The 19,121-nt window shown below is 44.1% G+C and overlaps 9 non-coding genes across 9 annotated transcripts; all 9 read left to right on the plus strand.

The window, feature by feature from the left end:
* Nucleotides 1–103: 103 nt before the first annotated feature.
* On the plus strand, nt 104–222 carry LOC118475112 (5S ribosomal RNA). Its single transcript, XR_004854596.1, has one exon. It is a non-coding gene; the product is annotated as a 5S ribosomal RNA (ribosomal RNA).
* A 201-nt stretch (nt 223–423) lies between these two features.
* On the plus strand, nt 424–542 carry LOC118475219 (5S ribosomal RNA). Its single transcript, XR_004854709.1, has one exon. It is a non-coding gene; the product is annotated as a 5S ribosomal RNA (ribosomal RNA).
* Nucleotides 543–743: 201 nt separating this feature from the next.
* Nucleotides 744–862, plus strand: LOC118475325 (5S ribosomal RNA). Its single transcript, XR_004854820.1, has one exon. It is a non-coding gene; the product is annotated as a 5S ribosomal RNA (ribosomal RNA).
* Nucleotides 863–1,062: 200 nt separating this feature from the next.
* On the plus strand, nt 1,063–1,181 carry LOC118475386 (5S ribosomal RNA). The gene has a single exon (XR_004854884.1). It is a non-coding gene; the product is annotated as a 5S ribosomal RNA (ribosomal RNA).
* Nucleotides 1,182–1,382: 201 nt separating this feature from the next.
* On the plus strand, nt 1,383–1,501 carry LOC118475367 (5S ribosomal RNA). Its single transcript, XR_004854866.1, has one exon. It is a non-coding gene; the product is annotated as a 5S ribosomal RNA (ribosomal RNA).
* A 201-nt stretch (nt 1,502–1,702) lies between these two features.
* Nucleotides 1,703–1,821, plus strand: LOC118475358 (5S ribosomal RNA). Its single transcript, XR_004854855.1, has one exon. It is a non-coding gene; the product is annotated as a 5S ribosomal RNA (ribosomal RNA).
* Nucleotides 1,822–2,022: 201 nt separating this feature from the next.
* Nucleotides 2,023–2,141, plus strand: LOC118475337 (5S ribosomal RNA). The gene has a single exon (XR_004854833.1). It is a non-coding gene; the product is annotated as a 5S ribosomal RNA (ribosomal RNA).
* Nucleotides 2,142–2,341: 200 nt separating this feature from the next.
* On the plus strand, nt 2,342–2,460 carry LOC118475342 (5S ribosomal RNA). The gene has a single exon (XR_004854838.1). It is a non-coding gene; the product is annotated as a 5S ribosomal RNA (ribosomal RNA).
* A 200-nt stretch (nt 2,461–2,660) lies between these two features.
* LOC118475376 (5S ribosomal RNA) lies at nt 2,661–2,781 on the plus strand. Its single transcript, XR_004854875.1, has one exon. It is a non-coding gene; the product is annotated as a 5S ribosomal RNA (ribosomal RNA).
* The last annotated feature ends 16,340 nt before the right edge of the window (nt 2,782–19,121 follow it).

Raw genomic sequence — 19,121 nt, forward strand, 5'->3', positions numbered from 1 at the left:
TGGCGTTTTTCGGGTACTTTGTGCGGAGGAAGGATGTCCAGTGCCGTGGGCGAGCCGAGCACGGAGGTGTGGGCATAAGAGGAAGGAGGACGCAGGATATGACGGATGCGATCATACCAGCACTAAAGCACCGGATCCCATCAGAACTCCGAAGTTAAGCGTGCTTGGGCGAGAGTAGTACTAGGATGGGTGACCTCCTGGGAAGTCCTCGTGTTGCATTCCTTTTTTTTGGTTTTATTTTTGTTTGTTTTTCGAACACCAAACCATAGTAAAAATGGGTGACCGTTCTCGTGTTAAATTACCTTTTATTTGTTTTAAGTGGCGTTTTTTCGGGTACTTTGTGCGGAGGAAGGATGTCCAGTGCCGTGGGCGAGCCGAGCACGGAGGTGTGGGCATAAGAGGAAGGAGGACGCAGGATATGACGGATGCGATCATACCAGCACTAAAGCACCGGATCCCATCAGAACTCCGAAGTTAAGCGTGCTTGGGCGAGAGTAGTACTAGGATGGGTGACCTCCTGGGAAGTCCTCGTGTTGCATTCCTTTTTTTTGGTTTTATTTTTGTTTGTTTTTCGAACACCAAACCATAGTAAAAATGGGTGACCGTTCTCGTGTTAAATTACCTTTTATTTGTTTTAAGGGGCGTTTTTCGGGTACTTTGTGCGGAGGAAGGATGTCCAGTGCCGTGGGCGAGCCGAGCACTGGAGGTGTGGGCATAAGAGGAAGGAGGACGCAGGATATGACGGATGCGATCATACCAGCACTAAAGCACCGGATCCCATCAGAACTCCGAAGTTAAGCGTGCTTGGGCGAGAGTAGTACTAGGATGGGTGACCTCCTGGGAAGTCCTCGTGTTGCATTCCTTTTTTTTGGTTTTATTTTTGTTTGTTTTTCGAACACCAAACCATAGTAAAAATGGGTGACCGTTCTCGTGTTAAATTACCTTTTATTTGTTTTAAGTGGCGTTTTTCGGGTACTTTGTGCGGAGGAAGGATGTCCAGTGCCGTGGGCGAGCCGAGCACGGAGGTGTGGGCATAAGAGGAAGGAGGACGCAGGATATGACGGATGCGATCATACCAGCACTAAAGCACCGGATCCCATCAGAACTCCGAAGTTAAGCGTGCTTGGGCGAGAGTAGTACTAGGATGGGTGACCTCCTGGGAAGTCCTCGTGTTGCATTCCTTTTTTTTTGGTTTTATTTTTGTTTGTTTTTCGAACACCAAACCATAGTAAAAATGGGTGACCGTTCTCGTGTTAAATTACCTTTTATTTGTTTTAAGGGGCGTTTTTCGGGTACTTTGTGCGGAGGAAGGATGTCCAGTGCCGTGGGCGAGCCGAGCACGGAGGTGTGGGCATAAGAGGAAGGAGGACGCAGGATATGACGGATGCGATCATACCAGCACTAAAGCACCGGATCCCATCAGAACTCCAAAGTTAAGCGTGCTTGGGCGAGAGTAGTAATAGGATGGGTGACCTCCTGGGAAGTCCTCGTGTTGCATTCCTTTTTTTTTGTTTTATTTTTGTTTGTTTTTCGAACACCAAACCATAGTAAAAATGGGTGACCGTTCTCGTGTTAAATTACTTTTTATTTGTTTTAAGTGGCGTTTTTTCGGGTACTTTGTGCGGAGGAAGGATGTCCAGTGCCGTGGGCGAGCCGAGCACGGAGGTGTGGGCATAAGAGGAAGGAGGACGCAGGATATGACGGATGCGATCATACCAGCACTAAAGCACCGGATCCCATCAGAACTCCGAAGTTAAGCGTGCTTTGGCGAGAGTAGTACTAGGATGGGTGACCTCCTGGGAAGTCCTCGTGTTGCATTCCTTTTTTTTTGGTTTTATTTTTGTTTGTTTTTCGAACACCAAACCATAGTAAAAATGGGTGACCGTTCTCGTGTTAAATTACCTTTTATTTGTTTTAAGGGGCGTTTTTCGGGTACTTTGTGCGGAGGAAGGATGTCCAGTGCCGTGGGCGAGCCGAGCACGGAGGTGTGGGCATAAGAGGAAGGAGGACGCAGGATATGATGGATGCGATCATACCAGCACTAAAGCACCGGATCCCATCAGAACTCCGAAGTTAAGCGTGCTTGGGCGAGAGTAGTACTAGGATGGGTGACCTCGTGGGAAGTCCTCGTGTTGCATTCCTTTTTTTTGGTTTTATTTTTGTTTGTTTTTCGAACACCAAACCATAGTAAAAATGGGTGACCGTTCTCGTGTTAAATTACCTTTTATTTGTTTTAAGGGGCGTTTTTCGGGTACTTTGTGCGGAGGAAGGATGTCCAGTGCCGTGGGCGAGCCGAGCACGGAGGTGTGGGCATAAGAGGAAGGAGGACGCAGGATATGACGGATGCGATCATACTAGCACTAAAGCACCGGATCCCATCAGAACTCCGAAGTTAAGCGTGCTTGGGCGAGAGTAGTACTAGGATGGGTGACCTCCTGGGAAGTCCTCGTGTTGCATTCCTTTTTTTTGGTTTTATTTTTGTTTGTTTTTCGAACACCAAACCATAGTAAAAATGGGTGACCGTTCTCGTGTTAAATTACCTTTTATTTGTTTTAAGGGGCGTTTTTCGGGTACTTTGTGCGGAGGAAGGATGTCCAGTGCCGTGGGCGAGCCGAGCACGGAGGTGTGGGCATAAGAGGAAGGAGGACGCAGGATATGACGGATGCGATCATACCAGCACTAAAGCACCGGATCCCATCAGAACTCCGAAGTTAAGCGTGCTTGGGCGAGAGTAGTACTAGGATGGGTGACCTCCTGGGAAGTCCTCGTGTGTGACACCCACTTTGTAAATTGCTAGGATAATGCCAGTAGAGGAACAATTTCTCCTTATGTGAGTTTGACCTTTATGTACCATCACATGTGAACACCATATTTAAAAACAAATAACTGTTAAGATATATGCTACCAAAACATGCATCATGCTGGGTTTTCATGTTGTGTGCATTTTGTGACAACATAAAAAAAAATGTGACAAGAAATATATTAAAAATCCCAAAAGTGGAATTTAAGTTCTAAAGGAAATTTAGAATTTGAGAAAAGAGAAGAAATACTATACAAATGAGATAAAATAGATATATAAAATAACTAGATGTGGTTATTTAAATTTAACCTAAGTATGAACTCCCCAAATATAAACTCAAATTTTGAATTTGAATTTGAAAAGGAAAGAGAAAGAGGAAAGAAAAATAGAAATGAAAAAGGAATTGAAAAAGGGAAAATAAAAATAAGGGAAAACCTCATCTGGGCCAAAACCCATTTGTCTCGGCCCACCAAACCCCGCATGCGCCAGTCCACTACTGCCCTCATCCACTGGTCGATGGGGCCGCTCAGCAGACCAGCCAGCACTTCCTGTGTTTGCTTCACTGGCGCGTGGGCCCCTCCTATCAAGTTTATCCCCTTCCCCTGTCCGGTCCGGTGTTGAGCGAATTCCTCCGTGGATCTCTCCGGTCATTCCGCCACCGCCTTGGTTGTTGGATCGACCGAGTTTCTTGCCACCAAATTCTGTGAAATCCACTGCTCCAGTGAATAACTACCGTGTCGGCTGCCTTCCCCAGTTCCCCTCCTCTCCATTTCTCCCCTTCTGACCACCCATGGCGCTCGGCACCCAGTGTCTCTGCTCACCCTTGGCGACCGAACAGGTGAACCACCCACTCCTTTCCGCCGTCCTCTAAGGGCCATCCAGTTGCACCTACGCGTGAGCTCTCCCTTCAACACTCCAGTGCCCGAGCTCCCTCCCCTGTGGCCTCCGCTCGGTGCGCCCCTCTCTGCTCCTCTGCCGTGTCCCTGCTAGCGCCTGCCGTCAACCACCCGCCGTCCGAGCAGACACCGGGCGCCAGCAAACTACGTGGAGGCTAGCTAGAGGTGCCGGGGATCCAGCCGCACGCATCGCGTCCCTCGGCTGGCGTGATTCACCACCGGAGGGCCGGTGATTTCACGACATCGGTGGTCGTCGCCGCGGGTCCGCGCTTCAACGTGAGCCCGTGCTCTCTCACGGCCATCTGATGTAAGTACCCCTTCCAATCTTTGGTGGTGGGCCCAGCATCGTGTAGGTCACCACTGGTAGAGGGATTAGCGCCCGATGCGTCGGATTGAGATTTGCCGGTGATGCTCCGCCGTATGGGAGCGGCTGTGCCGCTGCTCTGGCGCTGGCGGCTGGAGGTGGGAGATTGTCCCTGCGCCGTCGATTCGGAGATAAGGGGTCAGGATTGGATCTCACAGGGGCTAGCTGTAAACGGTAGATCTGATATCCTACGGCTCGAAGTATACCGCGTTTCATTAAACTGTAGCCGTCAGATCTCGATCCTGTGGACTGAATCACGTACCGGTTCGGGGTGAAGATAATTTAATCTAAGCCGCCAGTTTTGATCCAACGGTCCTTATTGAACAATACCCCTTCGCCGTAGTGTTTTTGCAAAAGAGCCCTCTGTGATTTGGTGAATCAACCCGCCATCCTTACGCAATTGTTCTCTGTGTCTAGAAATACTTACCCCGAGCCCCCTGTACTTTGCAGAAAATGAGGCCCAGTCCAGAGCATAATAAAATCAGGGAAAATGATTATTAAATAGATTTTTAATAGGAAAATAATTCCTAGAACTTCAATAATTCATAGAAAATTCATCCTAACTCCAAATTAATCCATTCCAGTTCCTAAAATTTTGTAATTTTATTCTTTATCACCTAGAGCCTCTGTTATGTCATGAAAACAGTAAGAAATTTATTTATCACTTAATCCTATTTAAAGCACATAAAATCTTTGAAAATGCATAACTTAAATTCTATAACTCCAAAAATTATGATTCTTGTTCCTAGAATTTTATTTTAAGGTGTAGATTATTACTGTGTATTTTGTTTATATGTTTGGTGTAATGTTAATTTTCCCTATATCTTGTGCTTGTTTGTATTGTGGCGAGTAGAAGAACCCGTTGCTGAGGAATCCTGGTGAGCAGCAGGTTGAAGTAGCTGAGCAGGAGCTCATTGAAGGCAAGTTGTGCCCTTGACCACTTTTTACCCAATAATGTTCTTTAATATCACTTATCCATGCATAGGTTAATTTTGATGGGACCCAATAGGTCACCCTAGATTGTTTATCTCATTACCTTGTTTACCCCTGAATCACTTGGGTAGTTTGCTATTGCTTTATATGGTTTTGGGATAATCATTTATCACCTCTATGTTCCAATTCTTGTTGTTATTCTGTTTATGTTCATGTTGTTATCATTAATGTTAATTGGAACATAGAGCTTAACTTGAGAACCACGTGCCACCACAAGGGTTTAATGGGACGCCCTTGGCTGATTAACTAGGAAAGCTAGTGGAAGACTACCTTACCCGAAAGGGGCAAGGGCAGTAGGGGAGAGGTCAGTGCGGGGAGGTCCCTGGTTGATTTTGCTGCGATGGCGGTCAGCCAGGAACCCTGTACTGGATCTTCCCATAAACTGTAGCGGGTTTTCGGAAGCTAGTGGAACTTTGTAAAGGCCTCGTAGTGTTGCCCTGCCGCGCTTCCTAGGTAGAGGTGTATGGGATTCGCGACCCCTTGGCAGATGGGTAACATGACTTGTGGGTAAAGGGTACAACCTCTGCAGAGTGTAAAACTGGTATACTAGCCGAGCTCACGGTCATGAGCAGCTCAGGACTCTCTGATGTTTAAATTATGGAACTTAAATTCAATTTTGTCATTTGCATTGCATGGGTTTATTATTAATTTTGTTCTATTACTTTATTTAAGGTTTGGTATTTACTTACACTTAGTAATTGCTAATAAAATTTTGACCAACTACTTAAAAGCAATGCTCAGCTTTAACCATTCTCTTTGATAAGCCTTACACTCCATGAGCTCCCACCTTTGGTGAGTTCATGTCACATTATTCCCCACAACTTGTTGAGCGATGATCATGTGTGAGCTCACCCTTGCTGTCTCACACCCCCCCACAGGAGAAGAGCAGGTGGTTCAGGAGGAGCCACAAGGCGAGGAGTATGATCTGATCTAGGTGGCGTTTCCAGTCGACATTGGCGCCGACGATCCTTAGTTCGTTTTATGTTTACACTTTTACTTTGTAATAAGTCTTCCGCTATGTAATAAATACTCTGATGATTTATGACATTTATCTCTATACACTCTGTTATTATATGTGTTGTCTTCTTGGCGCATGTATGAGATGCACCTGGCTTGTTCCTTAAAGCCGGGTGTGACAGAAGTGGTATCAGAGGAAATGTTGACTGTAGGACGAAACCTAGATAGAAATGGACAACCCTCACTTACTTACCTTACTTCGACTCATTCTATACTCATCTCATCTTGATCTTGTCTCACCTTTTGCTATTCTACTCCGGTTACTCTTATCTTCTCTACTCTAAGACAAGTTGGATTTCACACCTTGGAATCCTACCACTATGATCTTTTTAAGAAATAGGGAACCTAAGACAAAATTTAAAACTATTTTCTTTACTTAAAAATGGTTGATTGATTGTTCTGATGATAAGTGTCTGATTTGCTTCTTTGATTGATTGAAGTATTATATATGGACATCTTAGTATGTACCACCATAAGGTAATGTATTAGCTTTAGTGGATAACGCACTAATCTACTTAGCTAATAAATCCCCCGCAGTAACATTCCTCATAATTACTCGCCTTGTCTACCAATCTTCCTTTCTTACCCTGTATTTCTAACCTAGATGGGCTACCCCTATAGTGTTAGAAGAGAGCACTATAGACGTGATCCTTGGTATGTCATGGTTAAGAAAGGCAAAGGCAGTTTATACACTAAAGGAACCATTGAACTCACCAGTTCCAAAGGAGAAAGATTTGAAGTTGGAATTGCAGTAACTACCGCCACCAGACTAGCAGCATTCTTAGTAGATGGGAAGTTTGTTGGTGTCAACATCCGTGTGGTTAGAGATTTTTCGGATGTCTTCCCAGAAGAGTTACCAGGGATGCCACCATATAGGGAAGTTGAGTTTGTCATTGATCCCTTACCTGGGACTACCCCTACTTTCAAACGGCCATACAGGAGGTCTGTAGAAGAACTAAAGGAACTTAAGAAGCAATTAACGGAATTACAAGAGGCTGGGTACATTCGTTCGAGTTCTTCAACTTGGGGAGCACCGGTTCTGTTTGTACAGAAGAAAGATGGATCACACAGGATGTGCGTGGATTATAGGTCCCTTAACAATTTCACTATGAAGAACAAGTGTCCATTACCCCGCATTGAGGATTTATTCAGATGAGAGGTGCAAGGGTATTCTCGAAAATTGATCTTCGATCGGGATACCATCAGATGAAGATTAGGCCATCGGATATTCCCAAGACAGCTTTCTCGACTCGATATGGATTATATGAGTTCACTGTTATGTCGTTTGGATTAACCAATGCACCAGCTTATTTTATGAACTTGATGAACAAGGTGTTTATGGAGTATTTGGACAGATTTGTCGTAGTATTCATCGACGATATTCTTATCTATTCCAAGAGTGATAGTGATCATGAGGAACATCTAAGATTGATGCTACAGAAGCTAAGAGATAATCAACTCTACGCCAAGTATAGAAAAAGCGAGTTTTGGATTGGCAAGGTGCCATTTCTTGGACATATCATTTCTAATGGAGGGATATCAGTGGATCCTGCTAAAGTCAAGGAGATAGTGGCGTGGAGCATACCCACTACAGTTACAGAGATTCAGAGTTTCTTGGAACTGGCAGGATACTATCGGAAATTTATTGAAGGATTTTCTAAGATTGCTAAGTCAATGACCTCGCTTCTGGAGAAGGAAAGAGAGTTTAAGTGGGACGAGAAGTGCCAAGACAGCTTTGATCAATTAAAGAAGAGATTGATGTCACCACCAGTGTTGGTTATGCCCGATCTACAGAAAGGATTTGACATTTATTGTGATGCATGTGGCCAAGGACTTGGATGTGTGCTTATGCAAGATGGTCATGTGATCGCCTACGCGTCTCGTCAATTGCGGAAACATGAGTTAAACTACCCCACTCATGACTCAGAACTGACAACCGTAGTGCATGCGCTTAAGATTTGGAGACATTATATCATGAGAAGTGCCAAGTATACACGGATCATAAGACTTTGAAGAACATATTCATACAGCAGGATCTCAACCTTAGGCAACACCGTTGGTTGGAGCTTATTAAGGATTATGATTTGGAGATTCACTATTACCCGGGCAAGGCAAATTTGGTTGCAGATGCCTTGAGTCGCAAGGAGCATGTTCATTCAGCTATTGTTGCCCAGCTACCTGATGAGATTGTTGAGGACTTCAGGAGACTTAACCTGGGGATAGTTGCTCATACTGAAGGAGTTACTATTGATGTGGAACCTACTTTGGAGCAAGAGATCCGCAAAGGACAAATTGGTGATGCTAAATAAAAGAGATTAAGGATCTGATTACTGAAGGTCGAGTTCCGGAATTTACGGAAGATGAGCAAGGCACTGTATGGTTCAAGGACAGAATGTGTGTTCCTGATATTAAAAGCCTTCGAGAGACTATTTTAAAGGGGGCCCATGATTCGGATTATTCTATTCATCCTGGTAGTACTAAGATGTATCAGGATTTGAAGTGGAAGTATTGGTGGTATGGATTGAAAAGAGATGTGGCTGCACATGTGGCTATGTGCGATGTATGTCAAAGAGTTAGGGTCAAACACCAAAGGCCAGCAGGACTATTGCACCCACTAAAGATACCCGAGTGGAAGTGTGAAGAGATTGGTATGGATTTCATTACTGGATTGCCTCACACCCAGAAAGGATATGATGCTATATGGGTGATTGTGGATAGATTGACTAAAGTGGCCCACTTTATTCCTGTAAAGACTACCTATAAAGGCTCTCAGCTGGCAGAGTATATATGGCTCGGATTGTGTCTCTACACGGTGTACCGAAGAAGATCATTTCGGATAGAGGATCACAGTTTACCTTCAGATTTTGGAAGGGTTTTCATGAGAATATGGATACGAAGTTGAATTTTAGTACGGCTTATCACCCTCAGACTGATGGACAGACTGAAAGGACTAATCAAGTATTGGAAGATATGTTGAGAGCATGTGCCCTTCAGCATGGAGGAAGTTGGGATAAGAGTCTACCTTATGCTGAGTTCTCATATAATAATGGTTACCAGGCCAGTCTGAAGATGTCACCTTTTGAAGCTTTATATGGGAGGAAGTGCAGAACTCCTTTGTATTGGGATCAGACTGGTGAGAGACAATTCTTTGGACCTGAACTTATTCAAGAGGTAGAAGAATAAGTCTGTATAATTCGGGAGAAATTGAGGGTGGCTCAAACTAGGTAAAAGAGTTATGCTGATAATAGAAGGAGGCCACTGGAATTTGAAGAAGGAGATTATGTGTACCTCAAGGTGTCACCACTTCGTGGAATGAGGAGATTCAAAGTTAAGGGCAAATTGTCCCCACGCTATATTGGACCATTCTTGATCTTTAGGCGAGTTGGGGAGATGGCATACCAACTTGAGTTACCGGATAGTCTATCAGATGTGCATAATGTGTTCCACGTATCTCAACTGAAGAAGTGTCTCCGTGTTCCCGAGGAACAGTTACCAATGGAAGAGCTCAGTGTTCAAGGTGATTTGACTTACACGGAGTACCCGAACAAGATTTTGGATACTTTGACTCGAGTTACAAGAAATGAGGTGATAAAGATGTGTAAAGTACAATGGAGTCACCACGGTGAAGATGAAGCAACTTGGGAAAGAGAAGAAGAGCTTCGTATAAATTTTCCCCATCTTTTTCCTAGTTCTTCTTAAATCTCGAGGACGAGATTATTTTTAAGGGGGGTAGGATTTGTGACACCCACTTTGTAAATTGCTAGGATAATGCCAGTAGAGGAACAATTTCTCCTTATGTGAGTTTGACCTTTATGTACCATCACATGTGAACACCATATTTAAAAACAAATAACTGTTAAGATATATGCTACCAAAACATGCATCATGCTGGGTTTTCATGTTGTGTGCATTTTGTGACAACATAAAAAAAATGTGACAAGAAATATATTAAAAATCCCAAAAGTGGAATTTAAGTTCTAAAGGAAATTTAGAATTTGAGAAAAGAGAAGAAATACTATACAAATGAGATAAAATAGATATATAAAATAACTAGATGTGGTTATTTAAATTTAACCTAAGTATGAACTCCCCAAATATAAACTCAAATTTTGAATTTGAATTTGAAAAGGAAAGAGAAAGAGGAAAGAAAAATAGAAATGAAAAAGGAATTGAAAAAGGGAAAATAAAAATAAGGGAAAACCTCATCTGGGCCAAAACCCATTTGTCTCGGCCCACCAAACCCCGCATGCGCCAGTCCACTACTGCCCTCATCCACTGGTCGATGGGGCCGCTCAGCAGACCAGCCAGCACTTCCTGTGTTTGCTTCACTGGCGCGTGGGCCCCTCCTATCAAGTTTATCCCCTTCCCCTGTCCGGTCCGGTGTTGAGCGAATTCCTCCGTGGATCTCTCCGGTCATTCCGCCACCGCCTTGGTTGTTGGATCGACCGAGTTTCTTGCCACCAAATTCTGTGAAATCCACTGCTCCAGTGAATAACTACCGTGTCGGCTGCCTTCCCCAGTTCCCCTCCTCTCCATTTCTCCCCTTCTGACCACCCATGGCGCTCGGCACCCAGTGTCTCTGCTCACCCTTGGCGACCGAACAGGTGAACCACCCACTCCTTTCCGCCGTCCTCTAAGGGCCATCCAGTTGCACCTACGCGTGAGCTCTCCCTTCAACACTCCAGTGCCCGAGCTCCCTCCCCTGTGGCCTCCGCTCGGTGCGCCCCTCTCTGCTCCTCTGCCGTGTCCCTGCTAGCGCCTGCCGTCAACCACCCGCCGTCCGAGCAGACACCGGGCGCCAGCAAACTACGTGGAGGCTAGCTAGAGGTGCCGGGGATCCAGCCGCACGCATCGCGTCCCTCGGCTGGCGTGATTCACCACCGGAGGGCCGGTGATTTCACGACATTGGTGGTCGTCGCCGCGGGTCCGCGCTTCAACGTGAGCCCGTGCTCTCTCACGGCCATCTGATGTAAGTACCCCTTCCAATCTTTGGTGGTGGGCCCAGCATCGTGTAGGTCACCACTGGTAGAGGGATTAGCGCCCGATGCGTCGGATTGAGATTTGCCGGTGATGCTCCGCCGTATGGGAGCGGCTGTGCCGCTGCTCTGGCGCTGGCGGCTGGAGGTGGGAGATTGTCCCTGCGCCGTCGATTCGGAGATAAGGGGTCAGGATTGGATCTCACAGGGGCTAGCTGTAAACGGTAGATCTGATATCCTACGGCTCGAAGTATACCGCGTTTCATTAAACTGTAGCCGTCAGATCTCGATCCTGTGGACTGAATCACGTACCGGTTCGGGGTGAAGATAATTTAATCTAAGCCGCCAGTTTTGATCCAACGGTCCTTATTGAACAATACCCCTTCGCCGTAGTGTTTTTGCAAAAGAGCCCTCTGTGATTTGGTGAATCAACCCGCCATCCTTACGCAATTGTTCTCTGTGTCTAGAAATACTTACCCCGAGCCCCCTGTACTTTGCAGAAAATGAGGCCCAGTCCAGAGCATAATAAAATCAGGGAAAATGATTATTAAATAGATTTTTAATAGGAAAATAATTCCTAGAACTTCAATAATTCATAGAAAATTCATCCTAACTCCAAATTAATCCATTCCAGTTCCTAAAATTTTGTAATTTTATTCTTTATCACCTAGAGCCTCTGTTATGTCATGAAAACAGTAAGAAATTTATTTATCACTTAATCCTATTTAAAGCACATAAAATCTTTGAAAATGCATAACTTAAATTCTATAACTCCAAAAATTATGATTCTTGTTCCTAGAATTTTATTTTAAGGTGTAGATTATTACTGTGTATTTTGTTTATATGTTTGGTGTAATGTTAATTTTCCCTATATCTTGTGCTTGTTTGTATTGTGGCGAGTAGAAGAACCCGTTGCTGAGGAATCCTGGTGAGCAGCAGGTTGAAGTAGCTGAGCAGGAGCTCATTGAAGGCAAGTTGTGCCCTTGACCACTTTTTACCCAATAATGTTCTTTAATATCACTTATCCATGCATAGGTTAATTTTGATGGGACCCAATAGGTCACCCTAGATTGTTTATCTCATTACCTTGTTTACCCCTGAATCACTTGGGTAGTTTGCTATTGCTTTATATGGTTTTGGGATAATCATTTATCACCTCTATGTTCCAATTCTTGTTGTTATTCTGTTTATGTTCATGTTGTTATCATTAATGTTAATTGGAACATAGAGCTTAACTTGAGAACCACGTGCCACCACAAGGGTTTAATGGGACGCCCTTGGCTGATTAACTAGGAAAGCTAGTGGAAGACTACCTTACCCGAAAGGGGCAAGGGCAGTAGGGGAGAGGTCAGTGCGGGGAGGTCCCTGGTTGATTTTGCTGCGATGGCGGTCAGCCAGGAACCCTGTACTGGATCTTCCCATAAACTGTAGCGGGTTTTCGGAAGCTAGTGGAACTTTGTAAAGGCCTCGTAGTGTTGCCCTGCCGCGCTTCCTAGGTAGAGGTGTATGGGATTCGCGACCCCTTGGCAGATGGGTAACATGACTTGTGGGTAAAGGGTACAACCTCTGCAGAGTGTAAAACTGGTATACTAGCCGAGCTCACGGTCATGAGCAGCTCAGGACTCTCTGATGTTTAAATTATGGAACTTAAATTCAATTTTGTCATTTGCATTGCATGGGTTTATTATTAATTTTGTTCTATTACTTTATTTAAGGTTTGGTATTTACTTACACTTAGTAATTGCTAATAAAATTTTGACCAACTACTTAAAAGCAATGCTCAGCTTTAACCATTCTCTTTGATAAGCCTTACACTCCATGAGCTCCCACCTTTGGTGAGTTCATGTCACATTATTCCCCACAACTTGTTGAGCGATGATCATGTGTGAGCTCACCCTTGCTGTCTCACACCCCCCCACAGGAGAAGAGCAGGTGGTTCAGGAGGAGCCACAAGGCGAGGAGTATGATCTGATCTAGGTGGCGTTTCCAGTCGACATTGGCGCCGACGATCCTTAGTTCGTTTTATGTTTACACTTTTACTTTGTAATAAGTCTTCCGCTATGTAATAAATACTCTGATGATTTATGACATTTATCTCTATACACTCTGTTATTATATGTGTTGTCTTCTTGGCGCATGTATGAGATGCACCTGGCTTGTTCCTTAAAGCCGGGTGTGACAGAAGTGGTATCAGAGGAAATGTTGACTGTAGGACGAAACCTAGATAGAAATGGACAACCCTCACTTACTTACCTTACTCCGACTCATTCTATACTCATCTCATCTTGATCTTGTCTCACCTTTTGCTATTCTACTCCGGTTACTCTTATCTTCTCTACTCTAAGACAAGTTGGATTTCACACCTTGGAATCCTACCACTATGATCTTTTTAAGAAATAGGGAACCTAAGACAAAATTTAAAACTATTTTCTTTACTTAAAAATGGTTGATTGATTGTTCTGATGATAAGTGTCTGATTTGCTTCTTTGATTGATTGAAGTATTATATATGGACATCTTAGTATGTACCACCATAAGGTAATGTATTAGCTTTAGTGGATAACGCACTAATCTACTTAGCTAATAAATCCCCCGCAGTAACATTCCTCATAATTACTCGCCTTGTCTACCAATCTTCCTTTCTTACCCTGTATTTCTAACCTAGATGGGCTACCCCTATAGTGTTAGAAGAGAGCACTATAGACGTGATCCTTGGTATGTCATGGTTAAGAAAGGCAAAGGCAGTTTATACACTAAAGGAACCATTGAACTCACCAGTTCCAAAGGAGAAAGATTTGAAGTTGGAATTGCAGTAACTACCGCCACCAGACTAGCAGCATTCTTAGTAGATGGGAAGTTTGTTGGTGTCAACATCCGTGTGGTTAGAGATTTTTCGGATGTCTTCCCAGAAGAGTTACCAGGGATGCCACCATATAGGGAAGTTGAGTTTGTCATTGATCCCTTACCTGGGACTACCCCTACTTTCAAACGGCCATACAGGAGGTCTGTAGAAGAACTAAAGGAACTTAAGAAGCAATTAACGGAATTACAAGAGGCTGGGTACATTCGTTCGAGTTCTTCAACTTGGGGAGCACCGGTTCTGTTTGTACAGAAGAAAGATGGATCACACAGGATGTGCGTGGATTATAGGTCCCTTAACAATTTCACTATGAAGAACAAGTGTCCATTACCCCGCATTGAGGATTTATTCAGATGAGAGGTGCAAGGGTATTCTCGAAAATTGATCTTCGATCGGGATACCATCAGATGAAGATTAGGCCATCGGATATTCCCAAGACAGCTTTCTCGACTCGATATGGATTATATGAGTTCACTGTTATGTCGTTTGGATTAACCAATGCACCAGCTTATTTTATGAACTTGATGAACAAGGTGTTTATGGAGTATTTGGACAGATTTGTCGTAGTATTCATCGACGATATTCTTATCTATTCCAAGAGTGATAGTGATCATGAGGAACATCTAAGATTGATGCTACAGAAGCTAAGAGATAATCAACTCTACGCCAAGTATAGAAAAAGCGAGTTTTGGATTGGCAAGGTGCCATTTCTTGGACATATCATTTCTAATGGAGGGATATCAGTGGATCCTGCTAAAGTCAAGGAGATAGTGGCGTGGAGCATACCCACTACAGTTACAGAGATTCAGAGTTTCTTGGAACTGGCAGGATACTATCGGAAATTTATTGAAGGATTTTCTAAGATTGCTAAGTCAATGACCTCGCTTCTGGAGAAGGAAAGAGAGTTTAAGTGGGACGAGAAGTGCCAAGACAGCTTTGATCAATTAAAGAAGAGATTGATGTCACCACCAGTGTTGGTTATGCCCGATCTACAGAAAGGATTTGACATTTATTGTGATGCATGTGGCCAAGGACTTGGATGTGTGCTTATGCAAGATGGTCATGTGATCGCCTACGCGTCTCGTCAATTGCGGAAACATGAGTTAAACTACCCCACTCATGACTCAGAACTGACAACCGTAGTGCATGCGCTTAAGATTTGGAGACATTATATCATGAGAAGTGCCAAGTATACACGGATCATAAGACTTTGAAGAACATATTCATACAGCAGGATCTCAACCTTAGGCAACACCGTTGGTTGGAGCTTATTAAGGATTATGATTTGGAGATTCACTATTACCCGGGCAAGGCAAATTTGGTTGCAGATGCCTTGAGTCGCAAGGAGCATGTTCATTCAGCTATTGTTGCCCAGCTACCTGATGAGATTGTTGAGGACTTCAGGAGACTTAACCTGGGGATAGTTGCTCATACTGAAGGAGTTACTATTGATGTGGAACCTACTTTGGAGCAAGAGATCCGCAAAGGACAAATTGGTGATGCTAAATAAAAGAGATTAAGGATCTGATTACTGAAGGTCGAGTTCCGGAATTTACGGAAGATGAGCAAGGCACTGTATGGTTCAAGGACAGAATGTGTGTTCCTGATATTAAAAGCCTTCGAGAGACTATTTTAAAGGGGGCCCATGATTCGGATTATTCTATTCATCCTGGTAGTACTAAGATGTATCAGGATTTGAAGTGGAAGTATTGGTGGTATGGATTGAAAAGAGATGTGGCTGCACATGTGGCTATGTGCGATGTATGTCAAAGAGTTAGGGTCAAACACCAAAGGCCAGCAGGACTATTGCACCCACTAAAGATACCCGAGTGGAAGTGTGAAGAGATTGGTATGGATTTCATTACTGGATTGCCTCACACCCAGAAAGGATATGATGCTATATGGGTGATTGTGGATAGATTGACTAAAGTGGCCCACTTTATTCCTGTAAAGACTACCTATAAAGGCTCTCAGCTGGCAGAGTATATATGGCTCGGATTGTGTCTCTACACGGTGTACCGAAGAAGATCATTTCGGATAGAGGATCACAGTTTACCTTCAGATTTTGGAAGGGTTTTCATGAGAATATGGATACGAAGTTGAATTTTAGTACGGCTTATCACCCTCAGACTGATGGACAGACTGAAAGGACTAATCAAGTATTGGAAGATATGTTGAGAGCATGTGCCCTTCAGCATGGAGGAAGTTGGGATAAGAGTCTACCTTATGCTGAGTTCTCATATAATAATGGTTACCAGGCCAGTCTGAAGATGTCACCTTTTGAAGCTTTATATGGGAGGAAGTGCAGAACTCCTTTGTATTGGGATCAGACTGGTGAGAGACAATTCTTTGGACCTGAACTTATTCAAGAGGTAGAAGAATAAGTCTGTATAATTCGGGAGAAATTGAGGGTGGCTCAAACTAGGTAAAAGAGTTATGCTGATAATAGAAGGAGGCCACTGGAATTTGAAGAAGGAGATTATGTGTACCTCAAGGTGTCACCACTTCGTGGAATGAGGAGATTCAAAGTTAAGGGCAAATTGTCCCCACGCTATATTGGACCATTCTTGATCTTTAGGCGAGTTGGGGAGATGGCATACCAACTTGAGTTACCGGATAGTCTATCAGATGTGCATAATGTGTTCCACGTATCTCAACTGAAGAAGTGTCTCCGTGTTCCCGAGGAACAGTTACCAATGGAAGAGCTCAGTGTTCAAGGTGATTTGACTTACACGGAGTACCCGAACAAGATTTTGGATACTTTGACTCGAGTTACAAGAAATGAGGTGATAAAGATGTGTAAAGTACAATGGAGTCACCACGGTGAAGATGAAGCAACTTGGGAAAGAGAAGAAGAGCTTCGTATAAATTTTCCCCATCTTTTTCCTAGTTCTTCTTAAATCTCGAGGACGAGATTATTTTTAAGGGGGGTAGGATTTGTGACACCCACTTTGTAAATTGCTAGGATAATGCCAGTAGAGGAACAATTTCTCCTTATGTGAGTTTGACCTTTATGTACCATCACATGTGAACACCATATTTAAAAACAAATAACTGTTAAGATATATGCTACCAAAACATGCATCATGCTGGGTTTTCATGTTGTGTGCATTTTGTGACAACATAAAAAAAAATGTGACAAGAAATATATTAAAAATCCCAAAAGTGGAATTTAAGTTCTAAAGGAAATTTAGAATTTGAGAAAAGAGAAGAAATACTATACAAATGAGATAAAATAGATATATAAAATAACTAGATGTGGTTATTTAAATTTAACCTAAGTATGAACTCCCCAAATATAAACTCAAATTTTGAATTTGAATTTGAAAAGGAAAGAGAAAGAGGAAAGAAAAATAGAAATGAAAAAGGAATTGAAAAAGGGAAAATAAAAATAAGGGAAAACCTCATCTGGGCCAAAACCCATTTGTCTCGGCCCACCAAACCCCGCATGCGCCAGTCCACTACTGCCCTCATCCACTGGTCGATGGGGCCGCTCAGCAGACCAGCCAGCACTTCCTGTGTTTGCTTCACTGGCGCGTGGGCCCCTCCTATCAAGTTTATCCCCTTCCCCTGTCCGGTCCGGTGTTGAGCGAATTCCTCCGTGGATCTCTCCGGTCATTCCGCCACCGCCTTGGTTGTTGGATCGACCGAGTTTCTTGCCACCAAATTCTGTGAAATCCACTGCTCCAGTGAATAACTACCGTGTCGGCTGCCTTCCCCAGTTCCCCTCCTCTCCATTTCTCCCCTTCTGACCACCCATGGCGCTCGGCACCCAGTGTCTCTGCTCACCCTTGGCGACCGAACAGGTGAACCACCCACTCCTTTCCGCCGTCCTCTAAGGGCCATCCAGTTGCACCTACGCGTGAGCTCTCCCTTCAACACTCCAGTGCCCGAGCTCCCTCCCCTGTGGCCTCCGCTCGGTGCGCCCCTCTCTGCTCCTCTGCCGTGTCCCTGCTAGCGCCTGCCGTCAACCACCCGCCGTCCGAGCAGACACCGGGCGCCAGCAAACTACGTGGAGGCTAGCTAGAGGTGCCGGGGATCCAGCCGCACGCATCGCGTCCCTCGGCTGGCGTGATTCACCACCGGAGGGCCGGTGATTTCACGACATTGGTGGTCGTCGCCGCGGGTCCGCGCTTCAACGTGAGCCCGTGCTCTCTCACGGCCATCTGATGTAAGTACCCCTTCCAATCTTTGGTGGTGGGCCCAGCATCGTGTAGGTCACCACTGGTAGAGGGATTAGCGCCCGATGCGTCGGATTGAGATTTGCCGGTGATGCTCCGCCGTATGGGAGCGGCTGTGCCGCTGCTCTGGCGCTGGCGGCTGGAGGTGGGAGATTGTCCCTGCGCCGTCGATTCGGAGATAAGGGGTCAGGATTGGATCTCACAGGGGCTAGCTGTAAACGGTAGATCTGATATCCTACGGCTCGAAGTATACCGCGTTTCATTAAACTGTAGCCGTCAGATCTCGATCCTGTGGACTGAATCACGTACCGGTTCGGGGTGAAGATAATTTAATCTAAGCCGCCAGTTTTGATCCAACGGTCCTTATTGAACAATACCCCTTCGCCGTAGTGTTTTTGCAAAAGAGCCCTCTGTGATTTGGTGAATCAACCCGCCATCCTTACGCAATTGTTCTCTGTGTCTAGAAATACTTACCCCGAGCCCCCTGTACTTTGCAGAAAATGAGGCCCAGTCCAGAGCATAATAAAATCAGGGAAAATGATTATTAAATAGATTTTTAATAGGAAAATAATTCCTAGAACTTCAATAATTCATAGAAAATTCATCCTAACTCCAAATTAATCCATTCCAGTTCCTAAAATTTTGTAATTTTATTCTTTATCACCTAGAGCCTCTGTTATGTCATGAAAACAGTAAGAAATTTATTTATCACTTAATCCTATTTAAAGCACATAAAATCTTTGAAAATGCATAACTTAAATTCTATAACTCCAAAAATTATGATTCTTGTTCCTAGAATTTTATTTTAAGGTGTAGATTATTACTGTGTATTTTGTTTATATGTTTGGTGTAATGTTAATTTTCCCTATATCTTGTGCTTGTTTGTATTGTGGCGAGTAGAAGAACCCGTTGCTGAGGAATCCTGGTGAGCAGCAGGTTGAAGTAGCTGAGCAGGAGCTCATTGAAGGCAAGTTGTGCCCTTGACCACTTTTTACCCAATAATGTTCTTTAATATCACTTATCCATGCATAGGTT

This window comes from Zea mays, unplaced genomic scaffold (genome assembly GCF_902167145.1).
Source record: "Zea mays cultivar B73 unplaced genomic scaffold, Zm-B73-REFERENCE-NAM-5.0 scaffold_43, whole genome shotgun sequence".
Classification (NCBI taxonomy): domain Eukaryota; kingdom Viridiplantae; phylum Streptophyta; class Magnoliopsida; order Poales; family Poaceae; genus Zea; species Zea mays.